At 41.9% G+C, this 18365-nt stretch overlaps 1 protein-coding gene across 18 annotated transcripts in view; it reads right to left on the reverse strand.

Annotated features, from left to right (window-relative positions):
- Positions 1 to 18365, reverse strand: part of ANO10 (anoctamin 10) — a 325787-nt gene that overhangs the window by 280347 nt on the left and 27075 nt on the right. For 3 of the 18 annotated variants that reach the window (XM_054680605.2, XM_063806720.1, XM_063806719.1), the window contains exon 2: positions 6869 to 6962. The exons of 11 other annotated variants lie outside the window; for them this stretch is intronic. The gene's annotated coding sequence lies outside the window, so the exon portion shown is untranslated. Of the gene's footprint in view, positions 1 to 6868; positions 6963 to 18365 lie in introns of those variants that run through there. 4 more of the 18 variants (XM_063806721.1, XM_063806726.1, XM_063806724.1 and 1 more) reach the window with 2 other exon arrangements.

Consider the following 18365-nt stretch of genomic DNA (forward strand, 5'->3'; position numbering starts at 1 on the left):
TTACAGGCATGAGCCACTGCGCCTGGCCTCTACCTGTTTTAAGTAGCTTAGTTGACTAGTGGAAAACGTCTGTGGGAAGTTTCTTATTTTTCTGCAGAGTCATGTTCAAAGTTATAGATTAGCTTGTTTTAGTATGTAAATTTTAGTTGTTTTACTCTGATACAATGTGAAAACAAAAGATTCAAGGAGTTCTAATTCCCATGCTTCTAAGAGGGGACTCTTTCCACTTCCCTATTTTGAGCAGGGATGATGAGGAGGAGGGAGAGTAGACCAAGGGCACACTTCTGCCCGCTACCTGTCCTGATCCTTGTATATGCTCATTGTAACAGCATGTGTGGCTGAGATTGTGAATTGGTCTTTGAGTTAGAGAACTAAGATAACAAATTTATGGTGGAAGGAGCCTTAGAAGACAGAGCCATGGTTATGGTCATGCTGAGTCAGTAGTCTCTACTTTTTGTTTGTTTGTTTTTGAGACGGAGTCTTGCTCTGATGCCCAGGCTGGAGTGCAGTGGTGCAATCCTGACTCACTGCAACTTCCACCTCAGCCTCCTGAGTGGCTGGGATTACAGGTGCCTGCCACCACACCACGCCCAGTTAATTTTTGTATTTTAGTAGAGACAAGGTTTCACCATGTTGGCCAAGCTGGTCTCGAACTCCTGACCTCAGGAGATCTGCCTGCCTCAGCCTCCCAAAATGCTGGGATTACAGGTGTGAGCCACAACACCTGGCCTCTTCTTTCTTTACATAGACTCATATGACTGTTTACTTCTAGTTCGGTTCTAAAATGAGAAATTTGTGCTGGTCACACAAACTGTCCCTTTCAAGTATTATGGAGTCATCCCTGAAGGTGGGGGTACAACATCTGGAAGGTAAAGACTGGCTTGTTGTGAAAAGCGGGAAAGAAAAGCACCCTCCCTTCCCAAAGAAGAAAATTCTCTTCGACCTTCCAACTGTTAAGGTCTGGAAGTCTGCCATTGGAGTATGATTCCTTTGATTTATGGGTCCAGTCCAGAAGACTGGATGTATTAGTATGGATTCTTCAAAGAACCAGAACCAAAAAGATATGTCTATATATGTGTGTGTGTGTGTGTGTGTGTGTGTGTGTGTGTGTGTGTGTGTATTCTATACCCATAGATAAATAGATAGATAAGAGATTTATTATGGGAATTGATTCACATGATTATGGAGGGTGAGAAATCTCATGATCTGCTGTCTGCAAGTTGGAGAATTAGGAAAGCCAGTGGTGTGTGTTGGGGAGTTGGGGGAGCGCTGGTATAAGCCCCAGAGTCTGAAGGCTTGAGAACCTGGGGCTTAGATGTCCGAGGGCAGAAGATGGCTGTCTCAGCTCCAGAAGAGAGAGTGAATTCACCCTCCTCCCACAGTTTTATTCTCTCTAGGCCCTCAACGGCTTGGGTGATGCCCACACACCTTGGTGAGAGCAAATTCCTCTCTACTCAGACTACTGATTCAAATGTTAATCTCTTCTGGAAACATCCTCTCAGGCACACCCAGAAATAATGTTTAACCAGCTTTCTGGATATCCTTTAACCCAGTGAAGTTAAGACATAAAATTAACCATCATATTAGACTACTCTGTATTCGAAGTATTCAAATCCTTTTACTGTCTAATTCTAATTACTTTTCAGCCATATCCCCATGGGCTCTGGAAGGAGACAGATTGCAGAGTTTAGGATTCTGATGCAATCACTTACCAGTAGTGTGACATAGATAGACTAAACCTTTCTGGGTTTCAGTTACTTCATTTGTAAAGGGGTAACAATAGCTCAGAATTCATAGGTTTATGTAGGGATTAAACAAGTTTAAATACATGAACAGTGATTAGCATAGCTGTGGCCTCAACTACTACTATTACCATTAAAGGCCCTCATCTCTCTACTTTGGCTGTCGTGCCCAACTCATTGTTACATTCTTTCTTCACCTCTCTCAAGGGAACCAACCTCCATCTAGGTTACTTGTTACAGCCAGGCTGAAGCCCAGGAGACCTTCCCTTACCTATCCAAGTTTCCAGAATCTCACCCTCCTCTGGGCTCCTCACGTATAAAGTTTTATACTTTATTCACATAAATACAAAATACAAATGCATTCATTAACTTTTCAACCTGAATTTCTAACCTTGAGGCAGGTCAGACTAGCTTAAATCCAGGGAAGACAAACATTTGGAGGTGGAAAATTTCATCTTCTGCCAATGGGCAGGGAGAAAGTGGCCCTGTTACAGGAAAGAGGTCTGGATCCAAACCCCAAGAGAGGGTTCTTGGATCTTGCCAAGAAAGAGTTCAGGGCGAGTCCATAGAGTAAAGTGAAAGCAAGTCTATTAAGAAAGTAGAGGAATAAAAGAATGGCTACTCTATAGACAGAGCAGCCCCAAGGGCTGCTGCTTGCCCATTTTTATGGTTATTCATTGATTATATGCTAAACAAGGAGATTATTCATGCCTCCCCTTTTTAGACCATACAGGGTAATTTCTTGACATTGCCATGGCACTTGTAAACTGTCATGGTGCTGGTGGGAGTGTAGCGGTGAGGGTGATCGGAGGTCACTCTCGTGGCCTTCTTGGTTTTGGTGGGTTTTAGCCCGCTTTTTTTTTTTTTTTTTTTTAAGATGGAGTCTGGCTCTGTCGCCCAGGCTGGAGTGCAGTGGCGTGATCTTGGCTCACTGCAAGCTCCGCTTCCCGGGTTCACGCCATTCTTCTGCCTCAGCCTCCCGAGTAGCTGGAACTATAGGCGCCCACCACCACGTCCGGCTAATTTTTTTGTATTTTTAGTAGAGATGGGGTTTCACCTTGTTAGCCAGGATAGTCTCCATCTCCTGACCTCGTGATCCGCCCATCTTGGCCTCCCAAAGTGCTGGGATTACAGGCGTGAGCCACCGCGCCCAGCCTTAGCTGGCTTCTTTACTGCAACCTGTTTTATCAGCAAGGTCTTTATGACCTCTATCTTGTGCTGACCTCCTATCTCATCCTGTGATTTAGAATCCCTTAACTGTCTGGGAATGCAACCCAGTAGGTCTCAGCCTTATTTTACCCAGCCCCTATTCAAGATGAAGTTGCTCTGGTTCAAACACCTGTGACAGCCCCACTGAGTCAGGAACCATGTAGGTTCATGTCTTGGCTCCAGAGATATTGTATAAATAACTGCTTTACATTTGACTTTACTCTTCCATAAAATGGGGTTATGTTTTGTTTACCTCACAGATTATTTACTGTGATAATTAAATAAGAATCCTTTTATATTAACATAAGTACAAAATGTAGCCTTAAAAACATTAAATAACATATACTGATTATAGCTGCTTTTGTTTCCACTCATGAGATTCCATGTAAGAGCAGGAACCATAACTGTCTAGGGTTAAGGGAAACACTAAGCTGAAACTTGAGTGTCCTGTCACACTTGCTGAATGAATAGTGTGAATTCATTGGTTATTTATATGGGGGAGAATTATCTAACCCTCCCTTGGCCACCTAACACAGAACAGCTCTAGGTGGCAGTAAGCAGGGAGGTGTGAGAGTTAGAGATCACAGCATACTCAAGATTTGAGCAAAGTGAAAATAGATAGGCATTAGAAAAAGTAACTAATGCCCTCAAATCATATAGCTAATAGGAGACAGAGTTGGGATCCAAACTCAGGCTAAGCCGAGGTCCCATAACCTCAGCTACTGTGCTAATTAGTGAAACGGATGAGTTCCCTGACCCCCCTTGCAGGACGTGCGACAGGGGTGTGGCTTGTCTGTTCAGTCACCACTGCTGCTCAAATCCCTTATGGGATGGGGAGCATGCAGACAAACAGGTGCAGGAGCCAGGTACTGGGCTCTGGCCCCACAGCAGTGTCCAGGGGTCGGAGGCTGTGACTCCCTGAGCCCAAGTGGGTGTGTGCTACAGTGCACTCTTTTAGCCTTGCTGTCCCATGTACGGCGTAAGTGTTAACAAGTTCAGTGGACCCTCTGCCTTTTTGCAAGCGTCTTTTTGCAGAGGGCCAGTGTGACAGCTTTCTGTATCCCAAGCTCTTGTCCAGTGTCCCAGAAGAATCAGGTGACACACGGACTTGAAAGATGGTGAATGTGGGGGTTTTATTGAGTGGTGGAGGTGGCTCTCCATGGGATGGATGGGGAGCTATAAAGGGGATAGAATGGGAAGATGATCTTCCCCTGGAGTTTGGCCATCCAGCGGCCAATTCTTCGACTGTCCCCGGCTGAACTCCTCCCAGTGTTCCTTCTCTTGGTAGGTAAAAGCATTTATGGGTGTAAGATAAGAAAAATAAGAGGTAATTGAAAGGAAACTTCTCTGAAAACCGAGAAAAACCATTAAGTTACTGAGCAAAATCATCAAGGATATCAAGTCTGGTGTCCTTTTTGGGTAGTTAGAAAAAGAAAACACAGGAAATAAAACTAAGAAATAACATGCAGTAACCTGATTTTTTTAAATCATAAAGAGTCACAGAAAAAGATGCAATCAGCAATTATTTTGCATAAGTTAGAAAAAACAACTTCAATAAAAAGCAAGACTATTACCAAAGGATTTCTGGGTCAGGATTAGAGCAGAGCTTAGGGAAAAGCACACATACAAGAATTAAAGTACTGAATCATTTTTTTCCAGTTTTTAGGCTGTTTTGAACATTTCCCCATAGCCCTAAATAATTATCTTAAGCCAGCTGCTGTGTTCTGTTTGTGTTCATTCAACTTTTAAAATTTCCTGTCTGATAAATTGTGTGTTGTACTAACATTAATGTAATAAATGAACAATTTGCTAACTCTGAAAGAAGTCAAAGGCTTCAAACACACTTGTGGAAGTTATATTTATATTAACAGATACCTATGTTAATTTCCTTTCATAAGGAGCACAATAGAATCCTCCTTGAGGAAGCACCTTTTGATAAAATTAATAATAATATGCTCATCACATCATTTATTTCTTGCCCGCTCATGTGCCAGCAAGTACATGTTCCTTTCAATTAATCTGTTACTTATACAAAAGCTGTTTTCCAAAAACTGTTTCTTTTGGGGGAGGGCAGTAAAATTAGGTGAAATAATGGATGAGAAATTTGAACAAAGTTTAGGATAAAAACACTATTCATAACACCTTTCAAAAAATGTCATTCAGTTCTATTCAACCCAAGTCTACAAATAATTAATAAATATCTACTGTGTGTCCTACACTGTCCTCACTTTTACAAAGCTTTTAATAGTGTACAGAAGAAAAACCTATACAAAATGATTAGAAGAACAAGATAAAAGGATATATAATCTTACGCCATAAAGACACACCATAAAACTACAGAATTCCTCCTCTGAGAACAGCTGCTGTGTTTAATTGTGCAGTACAAGTGTAGGCTACACAGTATTGAAAGGGATGCTGTTCCCGTGGTACATGTGGAAGAGTTTTTGGAAGATAGAAGTAAAGTGTCTTAAAAAAAGAGGGAGTATTTTTTTCTAGCTAGCACAGAGATGCCATGGGGGTTAGTGGCAGTCCTGGCAAAATCATTTGAATGTGGAAAAGATGATGAATTCCTTAAGAGCAGAATTTTTCTCTTATTTAGCCTTGTCCAAACAGGTTTCTTGAAGTCTTAACTCATTGGATTTTAAATGTGAAAAACATTTAAGATTTTTCCAATCATGCCTTCAACCATTCTATGTTGAATCTTCCTTGCCTGGCCCTTAATAACATCAGGGGCAGGTTCTATTTTGTACCAGTGCTTTTTAGTGATTAATACTTAGTTCAATCAAGTTCAAAACTTAAATTTAATATCCGATTCAAATAAGTTATTTCCTCCTACAATACAGTCTAGGGTTGGTTGTAGCAAGACCATTTCCCCATCTTCTTCTGGTTCTACTCCTCTGGGGTTGGGGGCCGGGAGTAATAAGGAAGATAGCATTTCTTACAAAGCAGAGTTCCTTTTTAAAGAAGATCTAAATTAACAGAAATATGTTCCATGTTCTTGGGTCAGAGGATTTAATATTGTCAAGATGGCAATATCCCCAAATAGATCAACAGATTCAATGCAATCTGTCAGAATCTTGGCCGCCTTTTTTTTTTTTTCAGAAATTGATAAGCTGATCCTAACATTCATATGGAAATGCAGGGGGTCCATAATAGCCAACTATTTTGAAAAAGAAGAACAAAGGTAGGGGGCTTACATACCCTGATTTCCAAACTTACTACAAACATATAGTAATCAAAACAGTGTGGCACTTGCTGGCATAAGGATAGATATATATTAATACATCAATGGGATAGAATTGAGAATCCAGAAATAAATCCTTACATTAATGGTCAACTGATTTTCAACAAGAGTGACAAGATAATTTGATGAGAGAAAGAACAGTCTTTTCAACAAACAGTGCTCAGACAACTGAATGTTCACAAGCAAAAGAATAAAGTTGGACCACTGCTTAATGCCATACATGAAAATTAGCACAAAATAAATCATAGATTTAAATATAATCATTTTAGGGTGATAAAAATATTCTAAAATTAGATAATGCTGATGGTTGTATAACTCCATAAATCAAACTAAACCATTGGATAGTACACCTTAAGTGGGTGGATTTTAAGGTTTATAAGTTATAGCTCAATAAAATTTAAAAGGACTTAAATGAGTTACTAGAAGAAAGTATAGTTGAATATTTACATAACTTAGAATCAAATAAGGCCTTTCAAAGCATGTTATCAAGGCAAAATATAAAACATAATTTATATACTTGATTATAAATTATTTTTATAATTTCTATATTAAAAATACTGTTAATAAAATTTTACAATAAATACCATAGTGTTAATAACATCATTAATATAGAGAGAGTATTTAAAATCAGTAAGAAAATTATCAACGCCAGGCCGGGTGCGGTGGCTCATACCTGTAATCCCAGCACCTTGGGAGGCTGAGGTGGGCGGATCATGAGGTCAGAAGATTGAGACCATCCTGGCCAACATGGTGAAACCCCGTCTCTACTAAAAATACAAAAAAAAAATTAGCTGAGCATGGTGGCACATGCCTGTAGTCCCAGCTACTTTGGAGGCTGAGGCAGGAGAATCACTTGAACCCGGGAGGTACAAGTTGCAGTGAGCCAAGATCACACCACTGCACTCCAGCCTGGTGACAGAGCAAGACTCCGTCTCAAAAAGAAAAAAAAAGAAAATTATCAACACCCTAATATAGAAATAGGTAAAGGACGTGAACAGACAATTCATAATATAAGAAACAGAACTGGCCAAGAAACACATATAAAAGTATTCAGATTAATGGATAGTTAAAGAAATGCCAATTGAAGCACCATGAAACACCTCTTTCCAACCACTATATTGGTAAAGATTTGAAAGAAGTAAAATACACATGGCTGAATAGGTGGGAAAATAGGATTCTTATATGCTTCTGGTGTGAGTACAACTTGGAACAACTATGCTGAAGGCAATTTGGGAATATAAATCAAATGCTTAAAAATATGTAAATACTTTGAATAATCATCTTACTAGAATTATATCCCAACAAATAATATGAGAGATATTCAAAAGAATGTGTACAAGGTTATATATTCTTATGAATTCTTGTGAAAAGTTAGAAACAACCTAAGTCTCTAATAATAGGTGATTAGATAAATAAATCATCAATAAATAGAATACCGTCTAGCTATTAAAATTGTTGGGAAGGATACTAGAGTGCCTACCCAGCATCTGTTCTCTCTTTCTGCATACCTAGAACCCCATGAAGTCCCCAGACTCAGAAGAATCTGAGCCCCTCTATCCCTTCAGACAGAAGTTGCTTGAATGAATAAGTGGTTAATGGTTAAGCCTAACACTTAATACATGTCAGTGAGATGCAAAGAGCAGTTTGCTGGGGTTTTTTTTTTTGCAACTTCTGGAAGCATCACCTCCTTTTTCTGGCCTTTGTCACACCTGGATATGAGGCCCAGACTTGCATCTCCAATGTGTCTGAAGATGAAACTGACACCAGGGAAGGGCAGAGAAGACAGAATTACAGGAAAATGGAGCCAGAGCCACCAGCTCTGAAGATACTCTTCTTTGGACTTCAAACTATAAACCTGTTCATTTCATTATCACCTGAGCTGGATTGAGAGGGACATTCTGGAATTTGCCAACACAGGTTACATGGAGGGTTACTCTGTCCCTGCATGCTTCACAAAAAGAAGAAAGGGAAAAAATCCCAATAGGATGGAAATAGGAAATGGCTTTAATTTTTCTTCCTATGTCTTTGAAATACTCTGTTGGGTCTCCTTTTCCCACCCCTAGATAACATCTCAGACAGACACTATAGTTTTTTGATGGGGATAGAATTCAGGGGGTATATAATCTTTAATGGGAAAAATAATCAATTCTTTATTTTCACTGACCTCTAACTGAGAGTTAACATTACCTACATCAGAAAATGTTGCAGTGGAGGTCCCCTGGATTAAGGTCTCCAACAAACTACAAATGCTTCTCATTAAAGAGCAAGCATTAGATGCTTGCCATAATGAAATGCTATTGATAGCCAAAATGTGATGAGAGAACTAGTAACACAACCAAACCCAGTTTGGTGAAAAGCTCTTTGCCCCTTTCCTTCTACTCCTCTCTTCTACCACTCTGACTTCTCCAGCCAGAAGATGGACAAGAGAAGAGAAGTGGTCATCTTCATTGCATCCCCACTGCTAGGCTGGTCAGAGCAGGCAGTGATCAGTCAGAATGGATGACTGCCATAAACAACCAGTGCACTGGACTGGTGAAAAAATTGGCCCTACCTCTGACTTTACTCCATGGGCTACAGTCCTTGGATTTTGTACCTTATGTTTATATGTTCACACATATCAGTTTTCTCTAAGCAAAAGCATTTAAAAAGTTACAACTTGAAGTACCAGGGATGAAGGATGCTACCTTGGTCACTGACTTTATCTTTCTTAGAAGCAAAATATAGGTGTTAGATTAATTCCATAAAGCACAGGGATCACAGACTCTGTAATACTCTCTTTAAATCAGAAAAGCTTCTAACAATCATTTTCCTTTTACACGTATACACAGTAAAACTAGAGGGAAATTTCTTTTAATGTCACATGATTCCAAGAAAAGCAAGGGCCTTTCACTCTTTACAGGTAATAGCCAAAGTGTGTCCGGAATTGGTGGGTTCTTGGTCTCACTGACTTCAAGAATGAAGCCGTGGACCCTCGCGGTGAGTGTTACAGCTCTTAAGGTGGCGTGTCTGGAGTTTGTTCCTTCTGATGTTCGGATGTGTTTGGAGTTTCTTCCTTCTGGTGGGTTCATGGTCTCGCTGGCTCAGGAGTGAAACTGCAGACCTTGGCGGTGAGTGTTACAGCTCATAAAAGCAGCGTGGACCCAAAGAGTGAGCACTAGCAAGATTTATTGCAAAGAGCGAAAGAACAAAGCTTCCACAGGGTGGGAGGGGACCCAAGCGGGTTGCCACTGCTGGCTGGGGCAGCCTGCTTTTATTCTCTTATGTGGCCCCACCCACGTCCTGCTGATTGGTAGAGCAGAGTGGTCTGTTTTGACAGGGTGCTGATTGGTGCGTTTACAATCCCTGAGCTAGACATAAAGGTTCTCCACCTCCCCATCAGATCAGTTAGATACAGAGTATGGACACAAAGGTTCTCCAAGGCCCCACCAGAGCAGCTAGATACAGAGTGTCGATTGGTGCATTCACAAACCCTGAGCTAGACACAGGGTGCTGATTGGTGTGTTTACAAACCTTGAGCTAGATACAGAGTGCCGATTGGTGTATTTACAATCCCTGAGCTAGACATAAAGGTTCTCCACCTCCCCACCAGAGCAGCTAGATACAGTGTCCATTGGTGCATTCACAAACCCTGAGCTAGACACAGGGTGCTGATTGGTGTGTTTACAAACCTTGAGCTAGATACAGAGTGCCAACTGGTGTATTTACAATCCCTGAGCTAGACATAAAGGTTCTTCACCTCCCCACCAGAGCAGCTAGATACAGAGTGTCAATTGGTGCATTCACAAACCCTGAGCTAGACACGGGGTGCTGATTGGTGTTTACAAACCTTGAGCTAGATACAGAGTGCTGATTGGTGTATTTACAATCCCTGAGCTAGACATAAAGGTTCTCCACGTCCCCACCAGACTCAGGAGCCCAGCTGGCTTCACCCAGTGGATCCCGCACAGGGGCTGCAGGTGGAGCTGCCTGCCAGTCCTGCGCCGTGCGCTCGCACTCCTCAGCCCTTGGGTGGTCGATGGGACTGGGCGCCATGGAGCAGGGGGTGGTACTCGTCGGGGAGGCTCGGGCCGCACAGGAGCCCATGGAGGGGGTGGGAGGCTCAGGCATGGCGGGCTGCAGGTAGCGAGCCCTGCCCTGCGGGAAGGCAGCTAAGGCCTAGTGAGAAATCGAGCACAGAGCCGGTGGGCTAGCACTGCTGGGGTACCCAGTACACCCTCCGCAGCCGCTGGCCCGGATGCTAAGTCCCTCATTGCCTGGGGCGGCAGGGCTGGCCGGCTGCTCTGAGTGTGGGGCCCGCCAAGCCCACGCCCACCCGGAACTCCAGCTGGCCCGCAAGTGCCGCACACAGCCCGGGTTCCCGCTCGCGCCTCTCCCTCCACACCTCCCTGCAAGCTAAGGGAGTGGGCTCCGGCCTTGGCCAGCCCAGAAAGGGGCTCCCACAGTGCAGCGGTGGGCTGAAGGGCTCAAGTGCTGCCAAAGTGGGAGCCCAGGCAGAGGAGGCGCTGAGAGCGAGCAAGGACTGTGAGGACTGCCAGCACGCTGTCACCTCTCAAAAGCATTTAAATTTTTACCAGTGTTTTCTTGTGAACAAAAACTTTAGAAGGGAATAAACTCTTCATCCAAAAATAAATGAATGTTTCAATTCTAACAATGATTAGATGCAACTCACATGAAGAAATGTGACAATAATCATTAGGGGATCCTTTTCCTGTCTTCTCCAAGGAGCTCTAAGAAGCTTGAAACTTCTATTTTTGTTTATTTGTTTTTGTAAGGACAGGGATCTCCAGGAATAAAGTCTGGGAGTAGCAATGCTCCCAACAACCTACTAGTCTGAAGAAGGCAGGGGCAATAATGACATCAATTGTACATTCCCCAAATTCTATGTATAAAGCAGAGGCTTCAATTTCCATTGGCCCATGTTGATCCCAAATGGAGGTCATGTTGTAGGAGTATGCAGTGACTATCACCGGGCTGGAGCTTCTTTGCATCTACTTCCCTTTCCTATAGGCCCCTCAGTTCCATTTATTAGTTTTACCTTTAAATCGTTGGATAGCATCTTATGGGACAGTCACTGAAGTTCTCTGCCTAGCTAAAGGGAAGGCATTTGACCCAAGTTAAAGCAATTATTTGCTCCCTTCTTGGAATATGAATCTTGAACTGAGGAATAAAGAGACAGAAAACTAGTTTAATCAATCTGACTGGCGGCATCTGCCCATATACTTCTTGCTATGAGATGTCTTTCTAGGCCCCAGGATAGCCTTTGTTCTGGCCCTGTTATCCAGCCTCTTAGCCATTCTGTCACCCCTGATATCCTTCAGGTATATTTTTTCTTGTTTAAGATGGCCAGAGGAACTTACTACAGATTATGCCAAAGAACCAAACTGAAACAGAAACCTTCAGTGCCTCCCAAATTCCATCTTTGAAAGCAGCTATGTTTTTATTTATTGTGTGGAAAAACTTAAAGATCTCAAAAAGTTATATAGCCCTTAATTCTTTATTTTAAGATGTGTATTCCGTCTGGATGGCTTAATATTTTTTTCCTAGGGTTATAAATAAATATTTTAAAACATTAAACTTGAGTTTTCTTCTTTGTCTTTTCCCAGCTAGTCCTCCCTTCACTCAGGTAAAACCCACTGCAGGAGCACACATCTGCTGCCATTTAAACAGTCTTTGAAAATAATATGAAATAATTACAACAGTACAAGTTATATTGGAAATATCAGCTTAAAATTGCTTCTTTAGAGAAATTAAACAATCAAAATTTATGTATCTTAAAGAAGTATTTTTAAGGGCCATTGAAATGGATAGGTCATCGAGAAAGGCCATAATCTAATATAAAAAAAAATTCAAACAGATCTTTGTCACAGAGCAAATCATCGAAGAATAAGCATTAGCATGGTTCAGTACATTGTAGTATCTGTGGATAATGGGATATTCTACAGCAATGAATGTGACCATCCACAAGGAACTGCAATCATAAGGATGAATATGGTGTGAAAGAAGCCAGACACTAAAGTTTATATTATTATTATTATTATTTTTTTTTTTTTTTGAGATGGAGTCTCGCACTGTAGCCCGGGCTGGAGTGCAGTGGTGCGATCTCAGCTCACTGCAACCTCTGCCTCCTGGGTTCAAGCGATTCTCCTGCCTCAGCCTCCTGAGTAGCTGGGATTACAGTCACCTGCCAACAGCCCAGCTAATTTTTTGTATTTTTAGTAGAGACGGGATTTCACCATGTTGGCCAGGCTTGTCTTGAACTTCAGACTTCATGATTCGCCCACCTTGGCCCCCCAAAGTGCTGGGACCACAGGCATTAGCCACCACACCCAGCCAGTTTACGTTCTTTATGAATCTTTATGTAAGGCTCAAGACGAGGCCAAACTAAACTATGGTATTAGAAGTTAAGAGAGTAGTTAACTTTAGAGAGGTGCAGTAGTGATTGAGTGGGGTTCTATAAAGGTCTTTGGGGTGCTGGAATAGTCTATTTCTTGACCTGGGTGGTAGTTGTGTTATATTTTATTATAAAGCATTAAGTTGAATATTTATATTTTGTGCACTTTTCTGTATATGTATTTTAATGGAAAAAAGTTAAGTATGAGGGGAAAAGGCAGTATCTTCTTTTCTTGGTTTTAAAGAAAAATCCTGGTCATTTCCAAGATGGCTGAATAGGTACAGCTCTGGTCTACAGCTCCCAGCGAGATGGGATGCAAAAGACAGGTGATTTCTGCATTTCCAACTGAGGTACCTGGTTCATCTCATTGGGACTGGTTGGACAGTGGGTGCAGCCCATGGAGGGTGAGCCAAAGCAGGGTGGGGCGTCACCTCACCCGAGAAGTGCAAGGGGTCGGGGCATTTCCCTTTCCTAGCTAAGGGAAGCTGTGAGTGACTGTACCTGGAGGAATGATACACTTCTTCCCAAATACTGTGCTTTTCCCATGGTCTCTGCAACCAGCAGACCAGGAGATCCCCTCCCGTGCCTGGCTCGGTGGGTCCCATGCCCACGGAGCCTTGCTTGCTGCTAACACAGCAGTCTGAGATCAACCTGGGACACAGGAGCTTGGTGGGGGGAGGGGCACCCGCCATTGCTGAGGCTTCAGTAGGTGGTTCTATGCTCACATTGTAAACAAAGTGGTAGGGAAGCTCGAACTGGGCGGGGCCCACTGCAGCTCAGCAAGGCCTACTGCCTCTCTAGATTCCACCTATGGGGGCAGGGCATATCTGAACAAAAGGCAGCAAACAGCTTCTCCAGACTTAAACGCCCCTGCCTGACAGCTCTGAAGAGAGCAGTGGTTCTCCCATCATGGTGTTCGAGCTCCAATAATGGACTAAACTGCCTCCTCAAGTGGGTCCCTGACCCCCATGTAGCCTGACTGGAAGATGCCTCCCAGTAGGGGCCGACAAACACCTCATAAAACCAGATGCCCCTCTGGGACAAAGCTTTAAGAGGAAGGATCAGGCAGCAATATTTGCTGTTCTGCAGCCTCTGCTGGTGATACCCAGGCAAACAGGGTCTGGAGTGGACATCCAGCAGATGTCCACAGGACTCCAACAGATGTCCGCAGGACTCCAACAGACCTGCGGCTGAGGGGCCTGTCTGTTAGTAGGAAAACTAACAAACAGAAAGGAATAGCATCGACATCAACAAAAAGGACATCCACACCAAAACCCCATCTGTAGCTCACCAACATCAAAGATCAAAGGTAGATAAAACCACAAAGATGGGGAGAAACCAGAGCAGAAAGGCTGAAAATTCCCAAAACCAGAATGACTCTTCTGTTCCAAAGGAACACAACTCCTCGCCAGCAAGAGAACAAAACTGGATGGAGAATGAGTTTGATGAGTTGACAGAAGTAGGCTTCAGAAGGTTGGTAATAACAAACTTCTCCAAGCTAAAGGAGCATGTTCTAAAACATCACATGCAAGTTAAAAACCTTGAAAAAAGGTTAGATCAAGCTAACCAGAAAAATAAGTGAAGAGAAGAGCTTAAATGACCTGATGGAGCTGAAAACCACAGTACTAGAACTTCGTGAAGCATACACAAGCTTCAATAGCCTATTCGATCAAGCAGAAGAAAGGATATCAGTGATTGAAGATCAAACTAATGAAATAAAGCAAGAAGACAAGATTAGAGAAAAAAGAGTGAAAAGAAACGAACAAAGCTTCCAAGACATATGGGACTATGTGAAAAGACCAAATCTATGTTTGATTGGTGTACCTGAAAGTGATAGGGAGAACGGAACCAAGTTAGAAAACACTCTGGCTGGGCGCAGTGGCTCACGCCTGTAATCCCAGCACTTTGGGAGGCCAAAGCGGGCGGATCACGTGAGGTCAGGAGTTTGAGACCTGCCTGACCAACATGGAGAAACCCTGTCTCTACTAAAACTACAAAATTAGCCGGGCGTGGTGGTGCATGCCTGTAATCCTAGCTACTCAGGACGCCAAGGCAGGAGAATCACTTGAACCCAGGAGACGGAGGTTGCGTTGAGCCGAGATCATGTCATTGCACTCTAGCCTGGGCAACAAGGGTGAAACTCCATCTCAAAAACAATAAAAAGAAAACACTCTTCAGGATATTATCCAGGAGAACTTCCCCAACCTAGCAAGGCAGACCAATGTTCAAATTCAGGATATACGGAGACCACTACAAAGATGCTCCTCGAGAAGAGCAACCCCAAGAAACATAATTGTCAGATTCACCAAGGTTGAAATGAAGGAAAAAAATGTTAAGAACAGTCAGAGAGAAAGATTGGGTTACCCACAAAGGGAAGCCCATCAGACTAACAGCAGATCTCTCTGCAGAAACCCTACAAGCCAGAAGAGAGTGGGGGCCAATATTCAACATTCTTAAAGAAAAGAATTTTCAACCCAGGATTTCATATCCAGCCCAATTAAGCTTCATAAGTGAAGGAGAAATAAAATCCTTTACAGACGAGCAAATGCTGAAAGATTTTGTCACCACCAGGCCTGCCTTACAAGAGCTCCTGAAGGAAGCACTAAACATGGAAAGGAACAACCAGTACCAGCCACTGCAAAAACATGCCAAATTGTAAAGATCATTGATGCTATGAAGAAACTGCATCAATTAATGGGCAAAATAACCAGCTAGCATCATAATGACAGGATCAAATTCACACATAACAATATTAACCTTAAATGTAAATGGCCTAAATGCCCCAATTAAAAGATACAGACTGGCAAATTGGATAAAGAGTCAAGACCCATAGGTGTGCTGTATTTAGGAGATCCATTTCACATGCAAAGACACACATAGGCTCAAAACAAAGGGAGGGAGGACGATCTACCAAGCAAATGGAAAGCAAAAAAAAGCAGGGGTTGCAATTCTGGTCTCTGATAAAATAGACTTTAAACCAACAAAGATCAAAAGAGACAAAGAAGGCCATTACATAAAGGCAAAGGAATCAATTTATCAAGAAGAGCTAACTATCCTAAATATATATGCACCCAATACAGTTGCACACAGATTCATAAAACAAGTTCTTAGAGACCTACAAAGAGACTTAGATTCCCACACAATAATAATGGGAGACTGTAACACCCCACTGTCAATATTAGACAGATCAACGAGACAGAAAACTAACAAGGATATCCAGGACTTCAACTCAGATCTGCACCAAGCGGACCTAATAGACATCTACAAAACTCTCCATCCCAAAACAACAGAATATACATTCTTCTCAGCACTACATCGCACTTATTCTAAAAGTGACCACATAATTGGAAGTAAAACACTCCTTAGCAAATGTAAAAGAACAGAAATCACAACAAAGTGTCTCTCAGACCACAGTTCAATCAAATTAGAACTCAGGATTAAGAATCTCACTCAAAACTGTACAACTACATGGAAACTGAACAACCTGCTCCTGAATGACTATTGGGTACATAACAAAATGAAGGCAGAAATAAAAATGTTCTTTGAAACCAATGAGAACAAAGACACAACGTACCAGAATCTCTTGGACACATTTAAAGCAGCAGTGTGTAGAGGGAAATTGATACCACTAAATGCCCACAAAAGAAAGCAAGAGAGATCTAAAATCAACACCCTAACATCACAATTAAAACTACTAGAGAAGAAAGAGCAAACAAATTCAACAGCTAGCAGAAGACAAGAAATAACTAAGATCAGAGCAGAACTGAAGGAGATAGAGACACAAAAAAATAAATGAATCCAAGAGCTGATTTTTTGAAAAGATCAACAAAATAGACCGCTACCAAGACTAGTGAAGAAAAGAGAGAAGAATCAAATAGATGCAATAAAAAATGATAAAGGGGATATCACCACCAATCCCACAGAGATACAAACTACCACCAGAGAATACTATAGACACCTCCGCGCAAATAAACTAGAAAAACTAGAAGAAATGGATAAATTTCTCAACACATACACCCTCCCAAGACTAAACCAGGAAGGAGTTGAAGCTCTGAACAGACCAATAACAGGTTCTGAAATTGAGGCAATAATTAACAGCCTACCAACCAAAAAAAGTCCAAGACCAGACAGATTCACAGCTGAATTCTACCAGAGGTACAAAGAGGAGCTGGTACCATTCCTTCTGAAACTATTCCAATCAATAGAAAAAGATGGAATCCTCCCTAACTCATTTTATGAGGCCAGCATCATCCTGATATGAAAGCCTGGCAGAGACACAACAAAAAAAGAGAATTTTAGGCCAATATCCCTGATGAACATTGATGCAAAAATCCTCAATAAAATGCTGGCAAACCGAATCCAGTAGCACATCAAAAAGCTTATCCACCATGATCAAGTGGGCTTCATCCCTGGGATGCAAGACTGGTTCAACATACGCAAATCAATAAACGTAATCCATCACATAAACAGCACCAACAACAAAAACCACGATTATCTTAATAGATGCAGAAAAGGCCTTCAACAAAATTCAAGAGCCTTTCATGCTAAAAACTCTCAATAAACTAGGTATCAATGGAACATATCTCAACATAATAAGAGCTAATTATGACAAACCCACAGCCAATATCATACTGAATGGGCAAAAAATGGAAGCATTCCCTTTGAAAACTGGCACAAGACAGGGATGCCCTCTCTCACCACTCCTATTCAACACAGTATTGGAAGTTCTGGCCAGGGCAATCAGGCAAGAGAAATCAATAAAGGTTTTCAAATAGGAAGAGCGGAATTCAAATTGTCTCTGTTTGCAGATGACATAACGGTATGCTCAGAAAAACCCCATCATCTCAGCCCAAAATCTCCTTAAGCTGATAAGCAACTTCAGCAGTACCAGGATACAAAATCAATGCGCAAAAATCACAAGCATTCCTATACACCAGTAACAGACAGAGAGCCAAATCATGAGTGAACTCCCATTCACAATTGCTACTAAGAGAATAAAATACCTAAGAATACAACTTACAAGAGATGTGAAGGACCTCTTCAAGAAGAACTACAAACCACTGCTCAAGGAAATAAGAGAGGACACAAACAAATGGAAAAACATTCCATGCTCATGGATAGGAAGAATCAATATCATGAAAACGGCCTTACTGCCCAAAGTAATTTATAGATTCAATGCTATCCCCATCAAGCTACCACTGACTTTCTTCAAAGAATTGGAAAAACTACTTTAAATTTCATATGGAACCAAAAAAGAGCTCACATAGCCAAGACAATCCTGGGCAAGAAGAACAATGCTGGAGGCATTACACTACCTTACTTCAAACTATAGTACAAGGCTACAGTAACCAAAACAGCATGGTATTGGTACCAAAACAGATATATAGACCAGTAGAACAGAACGGAGTCCTCAGAAATAACACCACACATCTACCACCATCTGATCTTTGACAAACCTGACACACACAAGCAATAGGGAAAAGATTCCCTATTTAATAAGTGGTGTTGGGAAAACTGGCTAGCCATATGCAGAAAACTGAAACTGGACCCCTTCCTTACACCTTATATAAAAATCAACTCAAGATGGATCAAAGACTAAAACATAAGACCTAGGGCCATAAAAATCCTAGAAGAAAACCTGGGTAATACCATTCAGGACACAGGCATGGGCAAAGACTTCACATCTAAAACACCAAAAGCAATGGCAACAAAGGCCAAAATTGACAAATGGGATCTAATTAAACTAAATAGCTTCTGCACAGCAACAGAAACTATCATC

Source organism: Pan troglodytes, chromosome 2 (genome assembly GCF_028858775.2).
Source record: "Pan troglodytes isolate AG18354 chromosome 2, NHGRI_mPanTro3-v2.0_pri, whole genome shotgun sequence".
Lineage (NCBI taxonomy): Eukaryota > Metazoa > Chordata > Mammalia > Primates > Hominidae > Pan > Pan troglodytes.